The following is a 14,139-nucleotide window of genomic DNA, read 5'->3' as shown; positions in this document are numbered from 1 at the left end:
TCTGCCTCTTAACAAAAAAAAAAAAAATAGAGCTTGTTACATATTTACAGCACTACATCCACCCTTCTGGTGTTCCAGCAAGGCAGTTTGATTTGTTGTTTTGCAGAAAGGGAAGACTGAGGGACCAAGATGGGAGGACTGCCCAAAGTCACAGAGTGGATAAAGTAATAGATGCAGATAGAAAAAAAAAAGGAAAAAACTTGCCTGTTTATCTCCCATAGCAGATGAATAATTCTCTCTAGTACTATTATTGAATTATAACAGAAAGTTTTATATTCTCTATTTTCTTACCTTCAACAGGATTCCCTGATTGTCCAGTAATGTTTTGCAAGTTAATTAGCTCAATGGCAGTTGGAAACCAGAACCTATTCCTCCGCCTATAAAATTCTTCTGTGTTTAAGTTGACATAACAAAGAAACATTTAAATGAGAGAAAACCAAAAATAAAGATTTCTTCCTCCAGGAAAATAAACACCATAGGAGGCAATGAGTGAGCAATATATGTGCCATCTATAGCTGTAGGCTTCAGCTGCAGTGTTGATTTTCCTCATCCAGGCATAAAAATGATATCAAAACCCCACATGAATTAAACAAATAGAAATGAAATTATCATCTGACAAAATAATTTGCTTTCCACAGGATTTTCTGAACCTCACGCTCTAGATCAATGTTCTCTGTGTGTCTGGAAACTCTACTCTCTGTGTAGGCTCCTTGGCCACCGGGGTCACTTCATGGAACTCTGCCATCCCGCTGAATAATAAATCCTCCCACAATACATCCTGCCTTTTTATTTGGCCTGTAGACCTGTGGGACTCATTGCCTTCCAAAATCCTAACTTAAGAGGTCACGTACATCATGACTGTCCAGCATAGCCAAGGGTCTTAAATACAGAGCAGCTAAAATTATGGTCTCTGAGAATGACAACAGCATCTAATCCCAGTGCTTGGCTCTTGATCTCTGGGTGACTCCAGTGCATATGGAAATACCACAAATAAAAGTTTTTAAGTGGACTAAACGTGGTCTTCACAGTTAGCCAGTCTTCAAACCATGGCCTGTGCTGGACAGTACGTCCATGTTGGCATTGCAAATGGCTGCGTCTGCCCCAAAACTGTCGGCAGTTTGAACTCCAGGATAAGCCCCCAGTACTCAGTGTCTGTTCCTGCAGGCAGGATTAATTCAGCTAAAGCTCTGGATGCCCGCTGTACTGCCATTTCCTGAGGCAAAGAATGTCAGAGCTTTGTAAGGAAGGTCCCACTGTTTTCTCTCCCCATCTCAGGCCATCATTCCCCCCCCTCTTCTGGATCATGGCAATTCTACAGAGTAAGCTGTGCCTGATCCTATGGCAGACAACTGCACAGTGGAGAAATGGCAATTGGGAAAACTACAGAGTAAGTTGTGCCTGATCCTATGGCAGACAACTGCACAGTGGAGAACAATAAATTCAAATGCAACTGAGATTTCTCCTGAAAGTAACAAGTGCATTGGGTGTTTCTGCAACTAACTGATGTATTGGACATCTATGTCAGCTTTGAGCTCATGATAGGAACCTCTATGGAGCAGTGTAAGGGCACCCACTGAAAACCAGAGGTCCCTATGTTTAGTCCACATAGAATGGGGAGATTAAAAAAAAATAAATCTTAATCACGTCTCCAAAGTCAAACAACTGCTCTGTAATTTGATAGGAAGTATGTTATTTTTGGAGTAGGCCTGCATTAACTCGAAATTTGGGCATTAACTCAAAAATTGGACATAAAATTCTTCTTCTTCTTCTCTCTCTGTCTTTTTGTTTCACTATTAAAATTAACAGATGCACTTCCTATAACTTGGTACTTTTTCTGTCAATAACACACAAATCCCATGGAAGCGTGCCAAAGATTTTCTTAGCAACCAAGCCTCTTGCCTGATATACATGATTAACTACAACAGTCTGTTAAAAGCTTAAAATAAACCTGTCTTTTTTATTTGGAATTTCATGTAGTGCAATAAAATTAATTGGTAATGAATTTAGCACAATTTCAGCAGAATTTATTTATTTTTATGGAGGCTGAGCACTCAAGGGATGTCATGGTAAAAGTAAATGTCTCTGTAAAGGCAAATCTGCTGGGATCGGTCCAATAACTGAGTTCAGGTAAAGTAAAAGCTCTCAACAATTGATGGTATTGGCTCCCCTATGATTAAAATGTAAATTGATTCATTCCTTGTTAGTGTGTAACATTGCCGTAGAAACCATCCTTCTCCACCAAGAAGTAGTAAATTCCCTTATGAAAGATGGCAACCTGACAAGGCATTTCTAGTTCCAAGAGGGTAAATATTTTGGAGAAGAGTACACAGAGTCTGGGAACTGCTTTCAAAGTCTCTGGAAGGTGAAGATTAATCACATTTTCAGAAAGCAGAAGTTGCAGTTGTTACGTTTTCAAATTCAGATAAAGTAGAATATAACAGAATATCACAAGTTCTATCCTCTTTCTAGAGGATCTGTTTTATCCTTGCTTAGAATAGTCTCCACTGACTTTTGAGGTCTTTGAATTAGACCCAAAGTGCAGGCTGATGGTATATGAAAAAGAATTATTTTTAAAAGTACTGTATATAAGTGCTATGGAAAGAAATAAAACAACAGAATCTGAGGTAAAGACTGATACTCAAACTCAGCTTCGTAGAGGCTTCTGTGGCATGCTTTTGTCACAAGCCAAACATCCACATATGCTGCAGACGCCACAAAGCTTAGAGACCTTTAGGTCTCGCTGTAGGTATCAGAATTAGCATTAAAATACCCTGTTTCTCCAACAGTCCTGAAAATAGGTTTTCAAGGTTTCAAGACTAGACATTTTTTTCTGGCACTGAAGAAAAAAAACAACAACTATTAAGCAGGAGAATGGAAAACAAAGGAACAACAAAATGCAGCATTAACCATTATCAACTGAAGACCTTAAGTAGCCCTTTGTTCAGGTCTTTTAAATGGTTTATGGACAATGGCAGCTTTAGTGATCTCATAGGAAGAATGACTTCTCCACTAAACCTGCTTGTTGAAATTTAATGATATGCCTCCAAATACAATCTTCCTGATTTGTGTCTGCTGTAGGGAAGTACAATACATCACCATAACTCTTCTCAAATGACCCACGACTTCTAATGCAAACAGCTGCAGTATAGTGAGGAGGAGTGACCGAAATGACCATGATAAAGCTTTCAGCAAGTTAGATGTTCTTAAAGTTTTGCAAAGTTGTGCAATCTAGTGAAGGGAAAAAAAAAAAAAAGCTCCTGTTTTAAGTAGTTGTTATAGCAGAAAGTTATTAGAACAGTAAATATTGCATGCACTTTTGAAGACACAGAGTTCATTGTTACCTGGAACTGAGTGGTTTGAGCCATGCCCCGCTGCAATCATTAGGTGTCCATAAACTCATATTGGTGCCAAATGTTAGCATGGAGAATCATATTTGCCCATGTTATGGCATGCTAATAAAATCCAATGACCAGTACCAGCCGTCTCTGTTACTCACTTCTGCTGCCAGGGGACAGGGAAAGGGCTTTCACAACCTTTTTCGCTACCCTTCTGGCTGATGCCATCTTTGACCTTTATTCTTCTGTCATAGAGGTATAAAATGACCTTGAAATAACAGTCTTTTTTTGGGGGTAAGATTTGGTCCATGCTTAAATTTCTGAAATAATGTTGTAATAAATATTCTTGTAGGTAAGGAATCTCTTTTCATCTCCTAGTCTCCCAAAATACAGAAGTCTGTAATTTCTTAGGATCTGATACATGCACAGGTTCTGGGGACCATGTACTGATTCTGCAAGGATTGTGAGAAAAATATAACTTTGTACTGTATTTGATATTTACTGTCTGTCTGAAGTAAGACTTGCTTTCTGCAGTGAAAGCATTGTTTGAGGTGGGAAAAGATGATAATTCAAGCCAAGCCGCACCACCCCTGCAGCCAACCACTTTTAAGGATGGGGAGGAAGTCCCTTCTTTCATGTACAAGGCAGTAGTTCAGTCCTCATTAATTTCAATTAGAAGTTGATGAAGTTCTTTGGTTTATTACACTGTCATTTGCACTACATTTTCAAATTGCAGTAAGGCATTAAATATTCTCACAGGCAGTAACAGCTCACAGGGGATTTTACTCAGTGCAAGGCACATAATGAAACCCAGCTCATTATTATTATTAATTATTTGTGTTACTTTATTGCTTAGGAGTTGTAGCCATGGATCAAGACCTCATTGCATGATGCAACAAACCAGAACAAAAAGGCCATTACTTCCTTAATTGTTACAGATCTAAGGTCCTTAGTAGTGTAGCTCAGTTTAGGAGCCTGAATTTGGATGTTCACCTTTCTGAAAACTGGGCAATGCTATCTGATGAGCCATTCAGATTGCCTGGTAGGTGTTCAGACTGCCCATAAAACATCTGTTACTAATCAGTGCTGTCAGAGCACCCATCCTCACTCAGCTAGCTGCTGAGGAAATGCTCAGGCTGAGGCACTCCCACTACTCACAGCACCCTCAGTCTGATGGCTTCTGCCCAGCCTCCCGCAGCCTCTTTGGTCCTGAGGAGCAATGACCTCCCCCAGGAGCACCTCCCAGCCCTGTCCAGTCCATGCCATTGCCCCTGAGAAACATCCCGGCACAAGAGCTGGCAGTAAGAATTTTTGTAAGCGGTAAGAAAACGCTGAGATATCTTGTTGCATGGAATGGCCCCAAGGAAAAAAGGCTGTCATATTTGGCCTCAGTTTGTGACTTCCCTCCTGGCTTTGCTGTGGAGGGTCTGAAAGCCCTTCCACTCACATCAGATGGCTTTGCAGAGGCAAAAGGGTGCCGCTGTCTCTCTATGGTCCAAAGCTGATGTGAAGGATTCAAGGGAGGGAGGCAAGATTAATGCAAAAGCTACTGGCCAAGTAGCATTGCTGGGGCACTGCTAACTTGATTCCAGAGAAAAGGATGCTGCAGGGGTCAGCAGGAGCCTTGGCAGGAGCTCTAGGTAGGCTTTGGACGATGAAACTGCGTCTCCTGGAAGTGCTAAGTCACAAATAAATACATTTGGTACACATTGTTTGACATGTCTGCACCCACATTCATGCGGGTTACGAGAACAGCCTGAAGATGAGGGGTGTGAACTGAAATCCCCAGTTCCAGGGCCCTGACTGTAGTGGCCAACACAAACATCCCTCATGAAGAAAAGAGGCCAGGAGACTGCTTGGCTGGGACCCGCGTTAGTCATTCTGGGAGCTCATAATTATCCAATGCACATCAGCAAAACAGCCCTGGGTGGAATGGAGGAGAGAGGTCCAGAAGAAAGTTAAAACAGCTGTGTCAATCACCCGCATAGAGATATTCGCTGTGTACGGTACGGTATTGGCCATTAGCAATACACAGAGAGAAAAGAAGAGAGTGAAGATCTGCTGGAGCATCCCAGAGAGAGGAGTGGGTGAGGAGTGCCTTGTTAGTGGATCTGGAGGGATGCTGTTTTGTCCTTGCCACTGCAGGCTGGCTCACCAACAGACCACATTCCAGATGGTAATTGCCCTTAGGACATAGCATAGATGGAATGGGGTCAGGGAAGAACAAAACAGTGGGGAAAAAATCAACTCCTTTCAGTACAAAGGCTCTGCCCTTAGGCTATGTATAGACAGCATACCTTTTAAATGAGAGGGAAAGAAAGGTGTGCAGAAAACAGTTGACAAAACCATAGTACCTTGCTGTCAGCCACCTGCATGCCAAAAGAGAATGCCTCAATGAAGCCATTTTAACAAGCACTGTATGTACATGAGAAGATGTTCATTCTTCTGTCAGAAACACACACCTAGAGCTCCTAAATTTCTAATTTTGAAAGGCCGTCACTGGGTGACTTGGAGTGCACACAGATTTCTGAGACCTGATATTAAAGAGGAGCCTGAATGAAGGACCTAAGAAAAGATACGGAATTTTGTGAACATTCCCTGTTAATAGAATTGAGAATTCAGTAGTTTTCTGAGTTAAGACATCTCAACAGCATTTCTGAAAGTGAAAACTCCAGATTTGCTGGGGTATGGATGTAGGAAGATAATAGTTCTATTCAACCCTCAAAAGCAGAAAAATGAAACGGTCTTGATGGCTAACAGAGAAATGTAGGCAAGTGGTAATACTGAAGGGACTTACACTTTCACTACGGTAGATGGATATATAATAGCTGTTAATTTGGGCTAGCAAATTCCTAGACATATTTATCCAAAGCTTATCATTTCAAACAAAAAGGAAGGGGAAAAACAAACAAATAAAAAAAATCACAACCAAACAAGTATGGCCCAGAAGCAAGGCCATTTTGGGCTCAGCAACCTCAAAAGCAGAGTAGTTTCAACAGGGGATGAGGAATCATGCTGAACTTGAGCAATCATGCAGAAATCACTGCTGACTTAAAAGAGAATCAAAGTGTGTGGGTGATTGCGCCGAGTCCCCAACCAGCACAGTTCAGCCGGCCCGGCATGAGGTGCCTTCTTCAGCGTGAGCAGAATTGGCTCCGCTGGTATCCATCAGCTAAAGAAGCTCAGACATCTGATGTGCTTCTGCAGCACACAGCCAGATACCTCACTTTGGGCTTCTCCATCTGTACCTGCCTCGTGCTCCTTCTCCATCTGTACCTTGTGGTCCTTCCCTATTCTTCCTTGTGGTCCTTCTGCACTCCTCAGTGCAGACCAACCGATTTCCCACCCCAGGTGAGGACTGCAGAGGCAGCAGTGGTCCGAATGCACGTCCCACATACGGAACCACCTCCAGCTTCCTCACTTCGCATGTGAACATAAAATACCTGGAAAAGCCTTATGTTTGTCCTTTTGAAATATGAAATAATTTTTGCAGCAAGGGAAAAACTGTTTCTGACCCAGTTCCACTTCTATCAGGTGTCGGAGACATTTCTGTGTGAAAGGAAATCCTCACTGTGGGTTGGTGAGAAAAGCGATGAGATCTCAACCATTTTCTCAGGTAAACAAACGGGGTCCTGCCAGGATTAACAGAGCAAGTCTCAAGAGAGCAAACTAACTTTCCTTCTCCATAAATAGGTACAAAGGATGCAGAGAACAGAGACAAGAGCAGCAGTCACCTGAAATTAACGAAGGAAGAAGAGTATGATGAGGTGGAGAATCATCAGCATAAAAGCACAGCAGCAAACACCATACCCATGAGATGAAGAGAAGCCAAGGGAATTCCCTCTTCACTCATGACTGCTCTCTGGAAATAGATGGACTTGATTTACATATACCTATAGCTCTGTTTGTTCTGGAGGTGTCCCTCATGTTTTTGTTTCTGATTATTGTCCTGGTTTCAGTTAGGACAGAGTTAATTTTCCTCCTAGTAGCTGGTAGGGTGCTCATGTTTTTGTTTCTGATTACACACACACGCACACACAAAATATCTTTGGTAGTCTCATCTCGTCACAAACATAAAAGAAGGCAACATAATGGTTTATGGCAATGGAAACTATCTTCTGACTTTTTTTAATTAAATAATCTAATAAGAAGAACAAGAAGATAAAATATGTAGCTATGTACAAGAATGCAAAAGGCATTAAAAGGATTACAGAATTAACCATTCCTCTGTCAGCCTAATATTAGTTCTAGTAAATACAACAAGAGAGCAGATATGGGCTTTCATTATTAAACAAATGGAAAGAGAGACATACAATCAATATCAATAAGAAAAGAAGAAAAACAAAATTTTTCAAACAACTCAGTACTTCTTTAGTCATACCATGTCACAGATTTGGATGATAAATGCTTAAACGCTAGTTTAAGCATTCAAGTTACGAAATATATGTATATATAAGGAATTTTAGTAATTATGAATTATACTTCTGCAGAACCACCACTAAAATTGTAGATGATAGAACCAGCTAACGGACTGCTTTCAAGTATAAATGTACCTGGGGAATCATCACCAAGGAAGTGCATTTGCAGTGTGTTGCCACATCTCTTCATATTATTTAACTTTTACCAGTGAGCTGGAAGGAAATACAATACTGCTGATAAAGTCTGCCAATAAAGCAAAAATTGGAGGACTGTTAAATAACAAAAAGGTCTGGTCTTCCCTCCAGCGGTTGTGATTACTGAGCACAAGCAAGCAAAGAGAATTCATTTACCGGGAAGCCAAATAGTTACATACTTGGAAAAAGAACATAATTTGTGCTCGTGGGAGCAGAGATTATGTCCTGGGGAAGAGAAAAGAAGTTGAGGAGTCAGAGTAGATGGTGAACTAATCATGAAGCTGCAGCACAAGGTGATGGCTTAAAGGGTTCACATGATCTCTGAATGCATAAGGGATGGCACATTTAGAAAAAGCAAAGGTTTCTATGAGCTCTGCATTTGACACTGGTTACATGAAAAATAACATTTCTGGCTTCAGCAGAGGCAGTGGGAAATTGTCCCTTACCACATCAGTCTTTTGTCCTCACGTTAGCTGGGTGCAAAACCCAGTAAACCTGTCCAGCTGAAAAATATCAGATCTAGCAGCTATATGTTAGATCTATATGTCCCATTAGTTATCAGCAGTACATTGGATGACAAACTTCATTACGACGTATTTGAATAATTGTCTTAGAATTTTAATATAGCTCCTAATCAAATTATCAGCTTTTCAGAGTTGCAGCCATATTTTCATTAGTGTTTTGAGCAAACTATTATAATCAATAATAAATAATATTAATTAGTTATTAAGAAATGAGGTACTGAACATACGACTGGGTCCTAGCTCCCTTAGTTTTGAAGCTACTCACATCCAAGTATCAACTGTAACTCAAAATAATCTCTAATAATGACTCTAGCAGATACCTGCACTGATTTACATCTGCCTGACCACCTCCTAAGGAGAAAGCACTATAGAGACTTGGAGGGTATAAGGACAATGAGGGACTGGAGAACCTGTACTTCCAGAGGAGATAAAAGGATCTTAGCCTCCTGAAGCAAAGTAGCGGTTCTTTGCAGAAATATCTTGGAGAACCAAACAAGAACTAATTGGATAATTATGGAAGTCAGAGGCTTTCTCATCACTAAAGCAGTGAGAACAGGGTGCAGAAGGAAGCATGGGGCACAAAAGCCAACGTACATTATGACTGAGCTAAATCAGATTCAGCTGATGATTATATGATGTGGTTTCTTGTCTGAGTGCAGGACTGGTTTTCGTGATCCAGATGTTCCCTTCTGCTCCTATGCTGTTGCACTGAAAAAGAAGGTTAGGAGCAAGTGCATCTGGAAGTTATAAGGGATTTATTCAAAGGTCATAAGATGGAATAACAATAATAAAAAAAATCTCTGGAAAAAGAAGTGAAAGAGGCTTAGGAGACTGGAGTGCTATGGGGTCTTTCATGGCTGCAGCGGGCACAGTGTCAGGACTGATGGAAACAGATTCTCTAAAATGAGAGAGAGAGAAACAGAAGATGTGAAAAGGTAAAAAAAATACTACATTGGTGCTGCTTTAAGGCAATGGACTTCCTGAAGTTACAGCCATACCAAGTAGCCGCTTATTTTCTGAGTCAGAAGCCACCGTAACACTATAACTACATCTGAAGGAAGTTAAACCATCAGAACAGTGTACAAAATGTTGTTGAATGTTTCCATTTAGGCAGTAGCTAAATCTGAAAGATTAGCTTGCAGATCTTAAAGACTTAACTACTGAAGTGGGGGTATTTAGCAGAACTGGGGGTAGTTGCCATAGAAATCTCTTGAACATCGCTTCTACAATTAATGGCAAACTCATGGCTTGAGCAAACAGTGGTTGATGATGTGCCATTGGAAACAGGGGAAAGGGAAGAAGCCCTAGATCAGGTACACAGGATGTTACTAGTTTGTAGAGGAAAGCGGCTGTGAGAAAGTGAGAAGTCAACTATATTTTTCACAAATAAAATGATTTTATAGAAAAAAAAAGAAACACCTAAGTGGCTCCACACAAACTATGAACACACACAAAACCAACAAGCCACAATACTGTATCCAGCCAGAAAAACGTACAAGAAGCAGGCAAAGCCTTGTCTCCACAGTGTAATCTCTACTAACTTTCTGCATTTGAGGGTCTTTCTGACCCTGAGATAATTACATCAGGTAATTCACTTGACCAAATCCTCCTCGGATGTATTTGGTCCTGCTATAACTACATTCACACCTCTGGTTTACACAATATACTTTAGCATAAATTCTATATAATATAATATAATAATTTATTAGGTTTGGCACACACACACACAAAAGTACTTGTATTTATTTTAAACATGTTGCTTTAATATTACTGCTTCAGTTCTGACAATACTGTCACACCACTCATTGTGTCATTCTTTTATTTTATTTCCTTTTTATAACTTCTATGGTCCCCTCTCTCCACCCCAGATGATTTATTTTTCCCCATGTTGAAAAGCTTATTCCACTGAATGCTCCCTTTTCACTGAAAGCATCTTGCCAACAGAGCATATGTGGGACAACGTTCAGAGTATGAGATATTAGGTGCAACTTTGATATAAGATAACAACACTAGTGCTGTATTACCTATCTCCCCCTAAAGAAAGAAAATATAGTCAAATTCTAACTTTCCAGGAAGGAAGCTGACTGTGCTTTGGAAAGGTAATTCTAGTTTAAATTTCAGGCAGAACCCACCGTGGACACAGTGACAGAGGAACAACCTCATAATTTTGCATCAATGACCATAGACCATCCAGCAGTAGAGGCTCCATTGACAGAGGCAGGCCTTCAAAAGAGGAAAATCAAATGCTTCTCACACACATACACCAATTTTCACTGTTGTTTGCTTTTCTGCACAGAAAGCACAAGTTGCAAGGAGCTTGCAAATGGTGGAGGACCCAGAGACAAGAGCATGTACCTTTAGGAGACGTCTCTGAGCCTGAAGCATACGAAGAGCTGTGGTATCCTCCAGAAAGAGGAGAGTAGAGCGTGTTTACAGGAAGAAAAGCAGCTCCCTCTGCTGCTGAAAGCCTCTGTCTCAACCACCTTGAGGATTACTTGACCTCTGTTCAGCGCTGGAATTGCCTTTGCTGTTTTGCCATAGAAAGGTGGACTTGGATCCTGTGAGGTCAGCACAGGAACCAACTTTAGTTCATGTCTGTGTATGCTTTCTCCTTCACTAGTTTTGTGTCTGTGTCCGTCTTCTTCTCTAATCTCACTTTTTGATGGCGGGGATCCTGCTCATCTCATGAAGAATCATTATGTTCAGTAAGCTAGTGAGGTAAACCTCAGTCAGATACCACATACAGCACCTCTTGTCCACGCACACATCACTGCCACCTGCCAGGCCCACTGCAGGCGCTCTGCCATACAGCCTGGCTGCTCAGGTGTATTTTGGGACCTACCATCCACTGCTTGCCTTGCAGATCATGTGCCTGAGTGCTCTTAAAGAGTTTGAGAGTGAGGTATGTTATACATGGCTTTGAAGCAAAGCGTGTGAGAACATCTTAGGTCAATAGGTAAATAAATTCCTTCAAATTTGTGTTGTCCTTCACTGGACCGATCTTAATTCTGAGGTGTCTCAGACCGTTGAGCTTTGAGAAGAAGAAAATTGCAGAACGGGTTGAAAATATTTGCAAGTTCACTAGTATCTCTCTGGGACACATCTCTGTTCTCACCATTTAGAATAGGAAGAAACTCAGGTACAAGAGCTCGTGGTTACAGAGACAATGTCACTTGCCATGCTGGCTTCCATGTGAAGTAAGATTAAAACAAAGCACCCCGGGTCTGAAACTGGGCCAAATGGGTACATTTCCAGAGCAGCTGAGCCTCCTTTAAGGTACCTGGGAGCCAGAAGTTCTCAGCAGCCATGGGAAGGTCAGATTCTCTGTACTTCTGCAAGAGAGAGATGCTGACAATGCTTACTTCACTGGATGCTTGTACCCAGTTCATACCCAGCCTGTCATTTAGGCATAATGCAGCATTCAGAGTAACAGCACTACCCAGCCCAACACTCAGGGCCATAGCAATGGGGATTTGAAGAACTATTTTTCTAAGCAATTCCAAAGTCATGAATTGCCACCTTCTGTGAGGAGAATGAAGATATTACTTAAGAAAAAATATGAGATGGAAAATATATTTGGAACTTTCATTATTTTATCATGTATTTTTGTTTCTTAAATGTACTTTCTATTTCTTTGAGACCTCTCGCTCCTGATTTTCAAGGTTTCCTACACAGCAACAGGTTTTAAAATTATAGCTAAAGATCTCATGGGATTTGCAGAGACTCAGCAGCCCTGAAAATAAACACAATTTCCTGAAGTTTAGGATCACAGAGATGTAAGCATGCCTGCCATATAAGACTACCCAAATAAACTAGAAATTCGGGAGAATTAATTTTTCTTCCAACTTGGACCTGCTGATATAACTAGAAAAAAAAAAGACATTTTATAACACTCTAGAAGAGATTTCATGTTCTCAATGTGTTGCAATAGGGAGGTGGCCAGCTTTTGTGGATGGAGGCATAAAAGCGAACCACCACTAACAGGAGATAAGCTTATGTTGAGTCTCCTGAATATCAGACCCATTCTGGAGGTTTAATCTGCTGGGTGTTATGAAAATCTCCTGTGGCAGGGATGGAAGAAGAGAGAAGTGATAGGTTGGCAAGATTCATAGGATTACATACCCAGGCACCTCTGCTGGGCTCCCTCCTCTTCCAGCTATTGCTCTCACTCTCTGAGTGCTCCATGGTGCAGGCAAAAAGCCTTTGCAAGCTGTCAAAGGACAGCTTCACCATCCTCATCTGAGCTTTTCTTTTTCCCTCAGCGCTGTCCTAATACTCTGCCTGTACCAGTCAGCCGGCTCCCACTGTAGGCAATAGGAACCTTTCGAGTCAGTGAAAGAAGATGTCATGAGCATGATTAAAGGTTTGGTTCTGGCTCTGCAAATTCACTGAACAGTCCCGTTATCTGCAATGTTAGAGATAGGCTCACTGCAGCTCTGCAGTTATGCTCATAAGTATAAAATATGAACCCACGCTATCAGGACCGTGTTGATGCAGTTGCACAGAACAGTGCATAATCACAAGAAGGAGTGAGAGAGAAGGTAAGGATCTGAATGACCATTTTGTTGTATGTTCCTTCATATCCATGAAATTACAACAGTTATCTGGACAATTGAGATGAATCCTTTTTTTTTTTTTTTTTTTTTCTGCAGAGCAGACATTTATTTACACAGTTATCCTGCTTATATTATTGTGGACTTTCCTTGAACCATGCATTGCCTCAATCTGGGAGACAAAAAATAAGAAGCAGAAAAACAGATTAAGAAATCTAACAGCAACTTTCTTCGTTCTAGAAAATAACTCATGTCACCTATCCACCTCCTAAAGCTGCACCCTCTTGGCTTCACTTTATCGAGCAAGATGACCACATAGACACATCCTGCCAAACTATGGTACAACTTACAAAAAAAAAAAAAAAACTGTGTGTGAGAGAAGGATGTAACAATAGATCTGGCTGCAGAAACTTCACTTCTGCAGTAAAAAAAAGTCATCTGGAAGGAGAATCCAGTATACCTGGATCCAGTGACTGGTCGCATAGGGTGGGAGATCCTGTGTCTCTGAGACCACATGGTGGAAATGGTGACTCATGTATGCTGGCATCTGTGACTGAAGCTGAGCCCTCCAGTCTTCTTAAACTCTTTATTAGAAGGCATAGCTCAGCATCCTGGAGTGCATGCTCCTTCCAACATTTCTCTTGGCAATTACAAAAAAAATCATCATAGCCAAGGCCTGAGAAGTTGATTGTGAGGTGTATTTTATGTCAAATATTTGCAGATGGTAGGTAATGTGCAGTAGCCCACAGCATCCCACATATTTGGAGTAAAAAATATTCAACAAATGAACCTAAAACGTCCAGGTGTGGACGAGCCTCATTACCAGAGAGTACAGAAATTTCAGTAGACTTCAGGGAAGCCAATGGTGCCCTCTAAAGGAAACTCATGTGATATACAGGAGCTGCTGACAGCCGTTGCACCCACTGCCCATACAGCCACGGCGTGATCCATAAAGTATTCCTGAGTGGTAACTTAAATAATCAATAAGATGAAAAAATAATGTGTCCTTAACATAACTTCTGAATTTGAGAAAGACATCCTGTGTAAGGTTCAGCGTGTTTTTTGTTCCTCAGACATTTGCTGTCTAGGGTAAGGAAGCATCTTCATCCCAAAA

This window comes from Anser cygnoides, chromosome 3 (assembly GCF_040182565.1).
Source record: "Anser cygnoides isolate HZ-2024a breed goose chromosome 3, Taihu_goose_T2T_genome, whole genome shotgun sequence".
NCBI lineage: Eukaryota > Metazoa > Chordata > Aves > Anseriformes > Anatidae > Anser > Anser cygnoides.
The sequence above is the reverse complement of the archived record's forward strand: the minus strand, read 5'-3'. Positions refer to the sequence as shown.